Source organism: Stegostoma tigrinum, chromosome 11, assembly GCF_030684315.1.
Source record: "Stegostoma tigrinum isolate sSteTig4 chromosome 11, sSteTig4.hap1, whole genome shotgun sequence".
Lineage (NCBI taxonomy): Eukaryota > Metazoa > Chordata > Chondrichthyes > Orectolobiformes > Stegostomatidae > Stegostoma > Stegostoma tigrinum.
The window spans coordinates 75,918,056-75,930,133 of record NC_081364.1 but is presented as its reverse complement, the minus strand read 5'-3'; the positions used below and the strand labels follow the sequence as shown (position 1 = coordinate 75,930,133).

The following is a 12,078-nucleotide window of genomic DNA, read 5'->3' as shown; positions in this document are numbered from 1 at the left end:
AGGGATCGGTTAAAGTGTTTTTGCTTTAATGCAAGGAGTATCAGGAATAAAAGTGATGAACTTCGAGCATGGATCAGTACCTGGTGCTATGATGTTGTGGCCATAACAGAGACATGGGTTTCTCATGGGCAGGAATGGTTGCTGGATCTTCCAGGGTTTAGAACATTTAAAAAGAATAGGGAGGGGGGAAAAAGAGGAGGGGGTGTAGCACTACTAATCAGAGAGGGTATCACAGCTACAGAAGCTTCCTTTGTCGAGGAAGATCTGCCTACTGAGTCAGTGTGGGTGGAAATTAGGAACAGCAAGGGAGCAGTCACCTTGTTAGGGGTTTACTACAGGCCCCCCAATAGCAGCAGGGAGATTGAAGAAAGCATAGGTCGACAGATTTTGGAAAAGTGTGCACGCAGTAGGGTTGTTGTAATGGGTGACTTTAACTTTCCTAATATTGATTGGAACCTCCTTCGAGCAGAAGATTTGAATGGAGCTGTTTTTGTAAGGTGTGTTCAGGAGGGTTTCCTAACGCAGTACGTTGACAGGCCGACGAGGGGAGAGGCCATTCTTGACTTGGTGCTCGGAAACGAGCCGGGGCAGGTATCAGATCTTGTGGTGGGAGAGCATTTTGGTGATAGTGACCATAACTGCCTCACATTCTACATAGCTATGGAGAAGGAGAGGATTAGGCAAAATGGGAGGATATTTAATTGGGGAAGAGGAAACTATGATGCGATTAGACATGAGTTAGGAAGCATGGACTGGGAGCAGTTGTTCCATGGTAAGGGAACTATAGACATGTGGAGACTGTTTAAGGAACAGTTGTTGGGAGTGATGAGTAAATATGTCCCTCTGAGACAGGCAAGAAGGGGTAAGATAAAGGAACCTTGGATGACGAGAGCGGTGGAGCTTCTTGTGAAAAGGAAGAAGGTAGCTTACATAAGGTGGAAGAAGCTAGGGTCAAGTTCAGCGAGAGAGGATTACATGCAGGCAAGGAAGGAGCTCAAAAATGGTCTGAGGAGAGCCAGGAGGGGGCACGAGAAAGGCTTGGCAGAAGGAATCCGGGAAAACACAAAGGCATTTTACACTTACGTGAGGAATAAGAGAATGATCAAAGAAAGAGTAGGGCCGATCAGGGATCGCATAGGGAACTTGTGTGTGGAGTCTGAGGAGGTAGGGGAAGCCCTACATGAGTTTTTTGCTTCTGTCTTTACGAAAGAAACGAACTTTGTAGTGAATGAAACCTTTGAAGAGCAGGTGTGCATGCTGGAATGGATAGAGATAGAGGAAGCTGATGTGCTGAAAATTTTGTCAAACATTAAGATTGACAAGTCGCCAGGCCTGGACCAGATTTGTCCTCGGCTGCTTTGGGAAGCGAGAAATGCAATTGCTTCGCCACTTGCGAAGATCTTTGCATCCTCGCTCTCCACTGGAGTCGTACCTGAGGACTGGAGAGAGGCAAATGTAATTCCTCTCTTCAAGAAAGGAAGTAGGGAAATCCCCGGCAATTGTAGACCGGTAAGTCTCACGTCTGTCGTCTGCAAGGTGTTAGAAAGGATTCTGAGGGATAAGATTTATGACCATCTGGAAGAGCATGGCTTGATCAAATACAGTCAACACGGCTTTGTGAGGGGTAGGTCATGCCTTACAAACCTTATCGAGTTTTTTGAGGATGTGACTAGAAAAGTTGATGAGGGTCGAGCTGTGGATGTGGTGTATATGGACTTCAGTAAGGCATTTGATAAGGTTCCCCATGGTAGGCTCATTCAGAAGGTCAGGAGGAATGGGATACAGGGGAACTTAGCTGCTTGGATACAGAATTGGCTGGCCAACAGAAGACAGCGAGTGGTAGTAGAAGGAAAATATTCTGCCTGGAAGTCAGTGGTGAGTGGGGTTCCACAGGGCTCTGTCCTTGGGCCTCTACTGTTTGTAATTTTTATTAATGACTTGGATGAGGGGATTGAAGGATGGGTCAGCAAGTTTGCAGACGACACAAAGGTCGGAGGTGTCGTTGACAGTGTAGAGGGCTGTTGTAGGCTGCAGCGGGACATTGACAGGATGCAGAGATGGGCTGAGAGGTGGCAGATGGAGTTCAACCTGGATAAATGCGAGGTGATGCATTTTGGAAGGTCGAATTTGAAAGCTGAGTACAGGATTAAGGATAGGATTCTTGGCAGCGTGGAGGAACAGAGGGATCTTGGTGTGCAGATACATAGATCCCTTAAAATGGCCACCCAAGTGGACAGGGTTGTTAAGAAAGCATATGGTGTTTTGGCTTTCATTAACAGGGGGATTGAGTTTAAGAGTCGTGAGATCTTGTTGCAGCTCTATAAAACTTTGGTTAGACTGCGCTTGGAATACTGCGTCCAGTTCTGGGCACCCTATTATACGAAAGATGTGGATGCTTTGGAGAGGGTTCAGAGGAGGTTTACCAGGATGCTGCCTGGACTGGAGGGCTTATCTTATGAAGAGAGATTGACTGAGCTCGGTCTCTTTTCATTGGAGAAAAGGAGGAGGAGAGGGGACCTAATTGAGGTATACAAGAAAATGAGAGGCATAGATAGAGTTGATAGCCAGAGACTATTTCCCAGGGCAGAAATGGCTAGCACGAGGGGTCATAGTTTTAAGCTGGTTGGTGGAAAGTATAGAGGGGATGTCAGAGGCAGGTTCTTTACGCAGAGAGTTGTGAGAGCATGGAATGCGTTGCCAGCAGCAGTTGAGGAAGCAGGGTCATTGGGGTCATTTAAGAGACTGCTGGACATGTATATGGTCACAGAAATTTGAGGGTGCATACATGAGGATCAATGGTCGGCACAACATCGTGGGCTGAAGGGCCTGTTCTGTGCTGTACTGTTCTATGTTCTATGTTCTATGTTCACTCAGAAAAGGGGGAATTTATAATGGCACAAGAAATGATTTTCCACAAATTGATGGGATCAAAATCTGATACATTCCCAGTTGATTTTTAAAAAGGGGTCTTCAAAATAATGGATGCATTGCTGGCTATCTTCCACAATTTCTTTGACACTTTGACAGTCCCTCCAGACTACAGGGTAGTTACCGTAATCATAGGATTTAAAAGGGAAGAGAAAAACCCTTTAATTATGGACCAGTGAGTTTGAGATAAATCTTATGGAAGATGCACAATTCCATTGCCAAGAATTTTGGAGCACAGTACGCAGAATACAATAACAGAAGCAAACAGTCTCCATAGATTTGCAAAAGGGAAATCATTCTTGACAAATCTGATGTTTGCCTTTCAGGATGTCACAAGTGGAGTTGATCATGGTGACCCAGTAGAGGTGTTTCTTAGGTTTTATGAAGACCTTTGAAGAATCGATTAGAGATTAATGTGTACGGTTGAAATGCAGGGGATTGGGGTGAGTGTAATGAGATGGTTACGAAACTGGTCAGCACGTAGTCAACGTGGATTCATAGTAAATGTGTCTTTTGCCCAATGGCAGACAGTAACTAGTGGGGTATAACAGGGGCCTGTTCTTGAAACCCAGCTGTTCACAATGTCAGACAGTAACTAGTGGGGTTTAACAGGGGTCTGTTCTTGAACCCTAGCTGTTCACAATGTATGTTGCTGATTTAGATGAAGAAACTAAATATAATTTTTCAAACTTTTTAGATGGCACAAAGCTGGGTGCATACATGTTGCAGTCTGATTTGGAGAAGCTTTGTAAGTGAAAATTAATATTGGTTACGTTATATTTGGATAAATGTAAGCTTATCCATTTTGTAGCAATACAAAAAAACAAGGCAGATTATCGTTTGAATGGCACATGGGAGTGTCAATGAGACTAGAGGATCCTTGCGCACCAGTTGCTGACAGTAAGTGCACAAGTGCAGCAGGCAGTAAGGGAACAAATTATCTGTTGGCCTTCACAGAGTGAGGATCCAAATACAGGGACAAGAATGCCTAGCTGCAACTGCACAGGGCCTAAGTAAGTCCACACCTGTTATATTGTGTACAGTTTTGGCATGCCTATCTGCAAAAAAACTGTTCTTACTTTCGACAGAGTTCAGCATGTGTTCACCAACTTGCCTCCTGGGATGGTAGGAATAACGTATGAAGAGAGACTGAGTCGGTTAAAATCGTATTCACCGGAGTATAGAAGAATGAGGGGATCACATTGAAATCTCCAAATTCCAAACAGGACTGGACAAGTTAGATGCAGGAAGGATGTTCCAATGGTGGGGAATTACAGAACAAGGGGCCACAGTTTAAGGATATGGGGTAAATATTTTAGGACTGAGATGACGAGAAACACCATCACCTGGAGAGTGCCTGGAAGCGCATTCCTTTTTTCTCTTTCAAAATAAATTGATCTCCATCTCTTGTTTTCACGGTCTTTTCCTGATACCACACTTGCTTTACAGGGACCCTTTTCGGAAAAGCATCCCAAGCAGATAACAGACATCTCATTTCATTCAGTCAAATGTTTCAGCTTTTACTTAAATTTTGATCTTTTGAGCTTACACCTGAATGCCTGTGAATAGCATCAATATGACGATACCATGTACATGTCAGCACTAGGAGCAGATATGTGCCATTTAGCCACTCTCGCCTGCTTGGTCATTAAATAAAATCACGTCTGAACTGAGTGTAGCTTCAATTCCACAAGCTATCTATCATAATAACCTTTGACTCTCTTGTTGACCATCAATATATTTAGCATTAATATAAAAAATCCTACCTCCTTCATCTTAGATAGCAGCCCACCAATGTTTATTTGTTTATTTGTTTGTGGGATGTGAATGTTGGTAGCTGGCCAGCATTTATTGCCCATCCCTCATTGTCCTTGAGGGAGTGGTGGTGAGCTGGCTTCTTGAACTGCAGCGGTCTTAGTTTTATAATTCGCCCCACTATGTTGTTTGGGAGGGAACTCCAGAATTTTGACACAGCAACTGTGAAAGAATTGCGATACATTTCCAAGTCAGGATACTGAGCGATCAGCAGGGGAAATGGCGGTCATTGGTTTTCCTGTGTATCTGCTGACCCAAAACCCATTGGTGTAACTGAAGGTTGGTGGTAGAGGGAGTGGATGTTTATGGCTGTAGTGTCAGTGATGTGGTTTGCATTGTCCTGGATGGTCTCAAGCTTCTCCAGTCTCAATGGAGTTGCACCCATCCAGTGGGAAGTTATTCCATTTCACTTTTATAGAAGATGGACAGGCTTTGGGAAGTCAGCAGGTGAGTTACTCACGGCAGTATTTCATCGGTTTTGACCCACACTTGTATTCACTGTGTATCTGTGGTAAGTCTAGTTGAGTTTCTGGTAAATGGGATCCACCTGCATGTTAACAGTGGGGCATTTAGTGATGGTAATGCCATTGAATGTCAAAGAATTGTGATTATATTTAGTCATTTTGAGAATGTCATTGCTTGCCATTTATATGGAGCAAATGATACCTGTCACTTGTTAGCCCAAGCCACGATAGTGTCCAGTTCTTTGGACTTGTACTCCTTTACTGTGTCTCTGAAATCTTCTCTCTCCACAAGGCAAGCATCATTTCTGGATGCTCTTTCTCTTTGCAGAGAAAAGAAAAGTAACATCTTAAAACAAAGGATAGAAGTGCTGATTTGATTTGTTCTTGGAGCTGTCATCTAACTCTTGTGCTCAGCCTGACGGACAGATTAAACACGGAAGATGTTTCCACTAGTGTGTGGACACAAAAAAAACCAGATACGAGTCACAAATGAATTGATTGTACAATTCAGAAATCAGTTATTTGACTGAGTATAAAACAAGAAGATATTGGAAATAATAAAATGTGAGGCTGGATGATCACAGCAGGCCAAGCAGCATCTCAGGAGCACAAAAGCTGACGTTTCGGGCCTAGACCCTTCATCAGAGAGGGGGATGGGGGGAGGGAACTGGAATAAATAGGGAGAGAGGGGGAGGCGGACCGAAGATGGAGAGTAAAGAAGATAGGTGGAGAGAGTGTAGGTGGGGAGGTAGGGAGGGGATAGGTCAGTCCAGGGAAGACGGACAGGTCAAGGAGGTGGGATGAGGTTAGTAGGTAGCGGGGGGTGCGGCTTGGGGTGGGAGGAAGGGATGGGTGAGAGGAAGAACCGGTTAGGGAGGCAGAGACAGGTTGGACTGGTTTTGGGATGCAGTGGGTGGGGGGGAAGAGCTGGGCTGGTTGTGTGGTGCAGTGGGGGGAGGGGACGAACTGGGCTGGTTGAGGGATGCAGTAGGGGAAGGGGAGATTTTGAAACTGGTGAAGTCCTGGGAACCCTGCAGCCATATGGTATCAATGTGGACTTCACCAGTTTCAAAATCTCCCCTTCCCCTACTGCATCCCTCAACCAGCCCAGTTCGTCCCCTCCCCCCACTGCACCACACAACCAGCCCAGCTCTTCCCCCCCACCCACTGCATCCCAAAACCAGTCCAACCTGTCTCTGCCTCCCTAACCGGTTCTTCCTCTCACCCATCCCTTCCTCCCACCCCAAGCCGCACCCCCCGCTACCTACTAACCTCATCCCACCTCCTTGACCTGTCCGTCTTCCCTGGACTGACCTATCCCCTCCCTACCTCCCCACCTACACTCTCTCCACCTATCTTCTTCACTCTCCATCTTCGGTCCGCCTCCCCCTCTCTCCCTATTTATTCCAGTTCCCTCCCCCCATCCCCCTCTCTGATGAAGGGTCTAGGCCCGAAACGTCAGCTTTTGTGCTCCTGAGATGCTGCTTGGCCTGCTGTGTTCATCCAGCCTCACATTTTATTATCTTGGAATCTCCAGCATCTGCAGTTCCCATTATCTCAGATATTGGAAATATTCAGTCTCGATGATAAGTCTCTGGCTTGAGAAAAAAGAGTTAATTTTCCCTTTCTGTGGACTGATGCAGAGAAGTCATGTAATATAAAGTGTATTTCTCAACTGTTGCTGAATATTTCGAGTTGATTGAGTCTGCTTTTGTTTATTCAAAGAGTGCTGAGACAATGAAACTCATTACAGGAAGTGATTGACATCTCAGTCTCTTCTGAAGCTGGTGTGTAACATTTCACGCTTGCCTGAACATCTTAAACTACTGACATATCAGCACAGTCACCGCACAGGAAGACTCTTCACCCTTTAGTGTGAGAATGCATTTATTTATTAGTTTCCTACCTGGCATCGTTCAGCTATGAAATTTGAAAAGATTTTATCACCAGTAAATGCATTCTTCTTGAGGCGAAATTCAAATATTCTACACAGGAAAGGTGTATATTTTGTTCACTTTCTCCGTTGAGTGTGTGTTCATATCTCTTTGTTCTGCTGTTTATTAGAACTAGGACAGACAGGGACCATGCACTTGTATCAATGGATTCCCGCATCTTTCGTCCTGGCATATTCCTTCATATCTTCCTTATATCAATATTGCTGCTCAATGGCAGCGTGTTTTTCCCAGCATTCTGGGCGGGAATGCATTTGCCCAGATGACAAATGTGTGGAGCTGGATGAACACAGCAGGCCAAGAAGCATCTTAGGAGCACAAGACCTGATGTTTCAGACCCACACGAGTTATCTCGGACTCACCAACATGTACAGTCCCCATTATCTCTGAATGTATACGCCCACTTGTGCGTGCGCAATCTGAAGCGTTTCAAACATGCGCAGTACCGGAGGCAAAGGAGAGCCGGAGGAATCGGATGAGGAGCAGGCGCGATAAGGATTTGAAAGGTGAAAATTAGAATTCGAGTGAGTGAGTATTCCACGAAGTGGGCGGAGAGGCTTTTTTAAAATCTGACAGTAGCCACCGTCACTGAATTGAAAAATACCGATCCCGGTTTTGCCCCGAATAGACTGGAATTGCTGAACTCCTTTGTTTGCCGAGGCAGGGCTGGGCGCCGCCATGTTTATTGGGGGCAATGTTTTCTGAGCCGTGTGACTCCGCCATCTTTATCCGGGGCCAACTGGAAGCGGAGCGCGCACATGTCCTTGATAATAAAATGTGAGGCTGGATGAACACAGCAGGCCCAGCAGCATCTCAGGAGCACAAAAGCTGACGTTTCGGGCCTAGACCCTTCATCAGAGAGGGGGATGGGGGGAGGGAACTGGAATAAATAGGGAGAGAGGGGGAGGCGGACCGAAGATGGAGAGTAAAGAAGATAGGTGGAGAGAGTGTAGGTGGGGAGGGGATAGGTCAGTCCAGGGAAGACGGACAGGTCAAGGAGGTGGGATGAGGTTAGTAGGTAGCTGGGGGTGCGGCTTGGGGTGGGAGGAAGGGATGGGTGAGAGGAAGAACCGGTTAGGGAGGCAGAGACAGGTTGGACTGGTTTTGGGATGCAGTGGGTGGGGGGGAAGAACTGGGCTGGTTGTGTGGTGCAGTGGGGGGAGGGGATGAACTGGGCTGGTTTAGGGATGCAGTAGGGGAAGGGGAGATTTTGAAACTGGTGAAGTCCACATTGATCCCATATGGCTGCAGGGTTCCCGGGCGGAATATGAGTTGCTGTTCCTGCAACCTTCGGGTGGCATCACAATCCGACCCCACCACCCAAGACATTTTTCCATCCCCTCCCCTGTCTGCTTTCCGGAGAGACCACTCTCTCCGTGACTCCCTTGTTCGCTCCACACTGCCCTCCAACCCCACCACACCCGGCACCTTCCCCTGCAACCGCAGGAAATGCTACACTTGTCCCCCCACCTCCTCCCTCACCCCCATCCCAGGCCCCAAGATGACATTCCACATCAAGCAGAGGTTCACCTGCACATCTGCCAATGTGGTATACTGCATCCACTGTACCCGGTGCGGCTTCCTCTACATTGGGGAAACCAAGCGGAGGCTTGGGGACCGCTTTGCAAAACACCTCCGCTCAGTTCGCAACAAACAACTGCACCTCCCAGTCGCAAACCATTTCCACTCCCCCTCCCATTCTCTTGATGACATGTCCATCATGGGCCTCTTGCACTGCCACAATGATGCCACCCGAAGGTTGCAGGAACAGCAACTCATATTCCGCCTGGGAACCCTGCAGCCATATGGTATCAATGTGGACTTCACCAGTTTCAAAATCTCCCCTTCCCCTACTGCATCCCTAAACCAGCCCAGTTCATCCCCTCCCCCCACTGCACCACATAACCAGCCCAGCTCTTCCCCCCCACCCACTGCATTCCCAAAACCAGTCCAACCTGTCTCTGCCTCCCTAACCGGTTCTTCCTCTCACCCATCCCTTCCTCCCACCCCAAGCCGCACCCCCAGCTACCTACTAACCTCATCCCACCTCCTTGACCTGTCCGTCTTCCCTGGACTGACCTATCCCCTCCCTACCTCCCCACCTACACTCTCTCCACCTATCTTCTTTACTCTCCATCTTCGGTCTGCCTCCCCCTCTCTCCCTATTTATTCCAGTTCCCTCCCCCTATCCCCCTCTCTGATGAAGGGTCTAGGCCCAAAACGTCAGCTTTTGTGCTCCTGAGATGCTGCTTGGCCTGCTGTGTTCATCCAGCCTCACATTTTATTATCTTGGAATCTCCAGCATCTGCAGTTCCCATTATCTCGCGCACATGTCCTTTACTTGTTGGGAACGGGGCGAGGGGAAGGCGAGCAGGATTTACGAACAGCAACTTCAAACCAAGAGAAATGCTTTTCTTTTTCTGCTCTGAATCTCTATCCTGGATTGATCGTCATGGATTTTACACTCTTACAGATCAATGTCAGCAGAGGAATTTGGCAGAGTTGAACCTCAGACCAAACTGTGAAAGAGTAACTCGATTGATGAGGATCTGAATATTATCAGCATCTGAATGTGGTAGCGTTCAGGTATGCGTGTGTGTGCCTGTGGAAAAAGATTTAAGATATCAGAAATTGAGATACACTATCTGTGGTGAGATTACAGTTGATTAGCTGTTTTTAGTTCTCAGACTTGCTGTCAGGAACGGTCTAACAACTATGGAGTGCATGTAGCACAGATTCACCTGATTGATAACTGAATCTGTAGGTTTAGAATACAAGAAGGACCATATAAAACAATCAAAAAGTGCAAACCATTCAGCCCATGCCAAATGTCTGGAGCAATCCAGTCAGTCCTATTCCCTTGTTTTATCCCTGCACCTTTGCATTTTTCTCTCAAATGCTGGTTCAGTATTTTTTTGGAATCAATCAGCATCAAATTTTCTCTGACGAATTAATCTATTTTATTCCTTTCAAATATCTGTGCATGTGAATCCCTCAGACTCTGCACACTCTTTAGTGTTGTGTTATTGCCTCTTCCTATCCCTTCTGCTAAAACACATCACTTCATTCTGACAGAGGTATCCCTGGAAATTGATTAATAAGAAATATTTTTGATCAAAGTTTTGGGAATATGATTAGTGACTGATAGCGGAGTTACAGAGAAAATATTTCCACTAAGTGGGGAATTGACGATGAGCGTTAACAGTCTGAACGTGACATCAGTACCAGCATATTTCCAGGTCAAGTTTTCCAGATCCTTATAATTGTTTGATGGTGCAGGGACTGCAGAATTCCACATTCAATCTGGAAGATTGAAAAGTGTCAAATTGAAAGAAAGCTGCTGTGCCTTCAGGTCATGTGAGCTTCATTAGAATGGTGCAGTTGTCCATCAGGGCAAACTGGTACAAAGGATGATGTCACATGAGCTGGAGAGATAGCTACATCGAAGGCAGAGTGTAGCAGTGGAAAGATACTTTTCAGAATGGAGGGTTTTGATTAGTGGTGTTCCACAGGAATCAGTGCTGGGACCTCTGCTGTTTCTGATCTACATAAATAACTTGGAAGAACGCGTGGCTGGTCTAATAAATAAGCTTGCGGACAATACAAAGGTTGGTAGAGTTGCGGATAGTGAGAAGGATTGTCAGATGATACAGCAGAGTATAAATAAATTGGAGTTATGGGCAGAAAGATGACATGTAGTTTAATCTGGACAGATATGAGGGGATGTAATTTGGAAAGTCAGGTACAGGTTTAAATTATAGAGTAAATGACAGAACTCTTACGAACATTGATATGCAGATGGATCTGGGTGTGCAGGTCCACAGGCTACTGAAAGTGATGGTGCAGGTAGATAATTTAGTATAAAAAGCCTTTGGTTTGACTGCCTTCATTGGAAGGTGCATTGGCGATATGGACAGGCAAGTCATGCTGCTGCTTTGTAGAACTCTAGTTAGGCCACACTTAGAATATTGCATTCAGTTCTGGACATCACATGTGGATGTGGATGCTTTGGAGAGGGTATAGAATAGGTTTCCCAGGATGTTGCATGGTTATGGGGGAGTTTAGCATTGAAGAAAGGTTGGAAAGACTTGGTTTGTTTACACTGGGACGCAGCAGGTTGAGAGGGTGGCCTGAGAGAAGTTTATAAGATCGTGAATGGCATGGATAGAGCGGAATGTATGACACTTTTTTTCCCCCAGGGCAGAGGGATAAATTACTAGAGGACACAAGTTCAAGCTGCAGGGGGAATGTGTGAAAGAGATAAGCAAGGCAAGCTTTTCACACAAAGGTTGCTGATTTCCTGAAATGTGTTGCCACAAGAGGCAATGGAAGTGGACGCAGCAGCAGCAGTCAAGAAGCACCTGGCTGAATACATGAACAGGAAGGGAGGAGAGGAATGTGGATCCTGTGAATCAAGGCATTTTTAGCATGGAGGGTTAGAATGTGCAGGCACATGCTTGGAGTGCTAAAGGGCCGGTTCCTGTGCTATGTTGTTCTTTGTTCTTAACAGAGGATTTTGTCTGGGTTGGGAAGTTAAAATGAAAGTCATGGCGCAGCTTGCAAACTGAATGGATTTTTTTTCTGCAGAACAATAGCCCAATCTGTATGTGCTATTCACTATGTGGTACAGTCCCCGTCATAAGCAGTGAGGACAGTAATTAAAATGTGTAAGGTACAAATGATTCATCATTTATTTTCTTCTTGCAAAAACTTGAAGATAGCCTGAAGAAAGATGTTCTTTGCAGAGTAGGTTATATGATACAAAAAATCATTGGCAAAGTATTACATTCTAACTGAACTAGAGGCTAAAATAAACTCTGACTGTCAGAGTCCCTATTTTTTCAGCACGTTTAATTTTTAATAAAATGCATTCTGACATATTGAGCAAGTCAATAAACTTTTCCAGTCTGAATCTGCTG

At 45.8% G+C, this 12,078-nt stretch overlaps 1 long non-coding RNA gene across 2 annotated transcripts in view; it reads left to right on the top strand.

Moving 5' to 3' along the window:
- The first annotated feature begins 7,472 nt into the window (after window positions 1–7,472).
- LOC132210139 (uncharacterized) overlaps window positions 7,473–12,078 on the top strand; it is a 28,575-nt gene continuing 23,969 nt past the window's right edge. Inside the window, exons 1-2 of one of the 2 annotated variants that reach the window (XR_009446358.1) lie at window positions 7,473–7,683; window positions 9,633–9,745. This is a non-coding gene — a long non-coding RNA (uncharacterized LOC132210139). The remainder of the gene's footprint in view (window positions 7,684–9,632; window positions 9,746–12,078) is intronic. The other variant, XR_009446357.1, reaches the window with a different exon arrangement.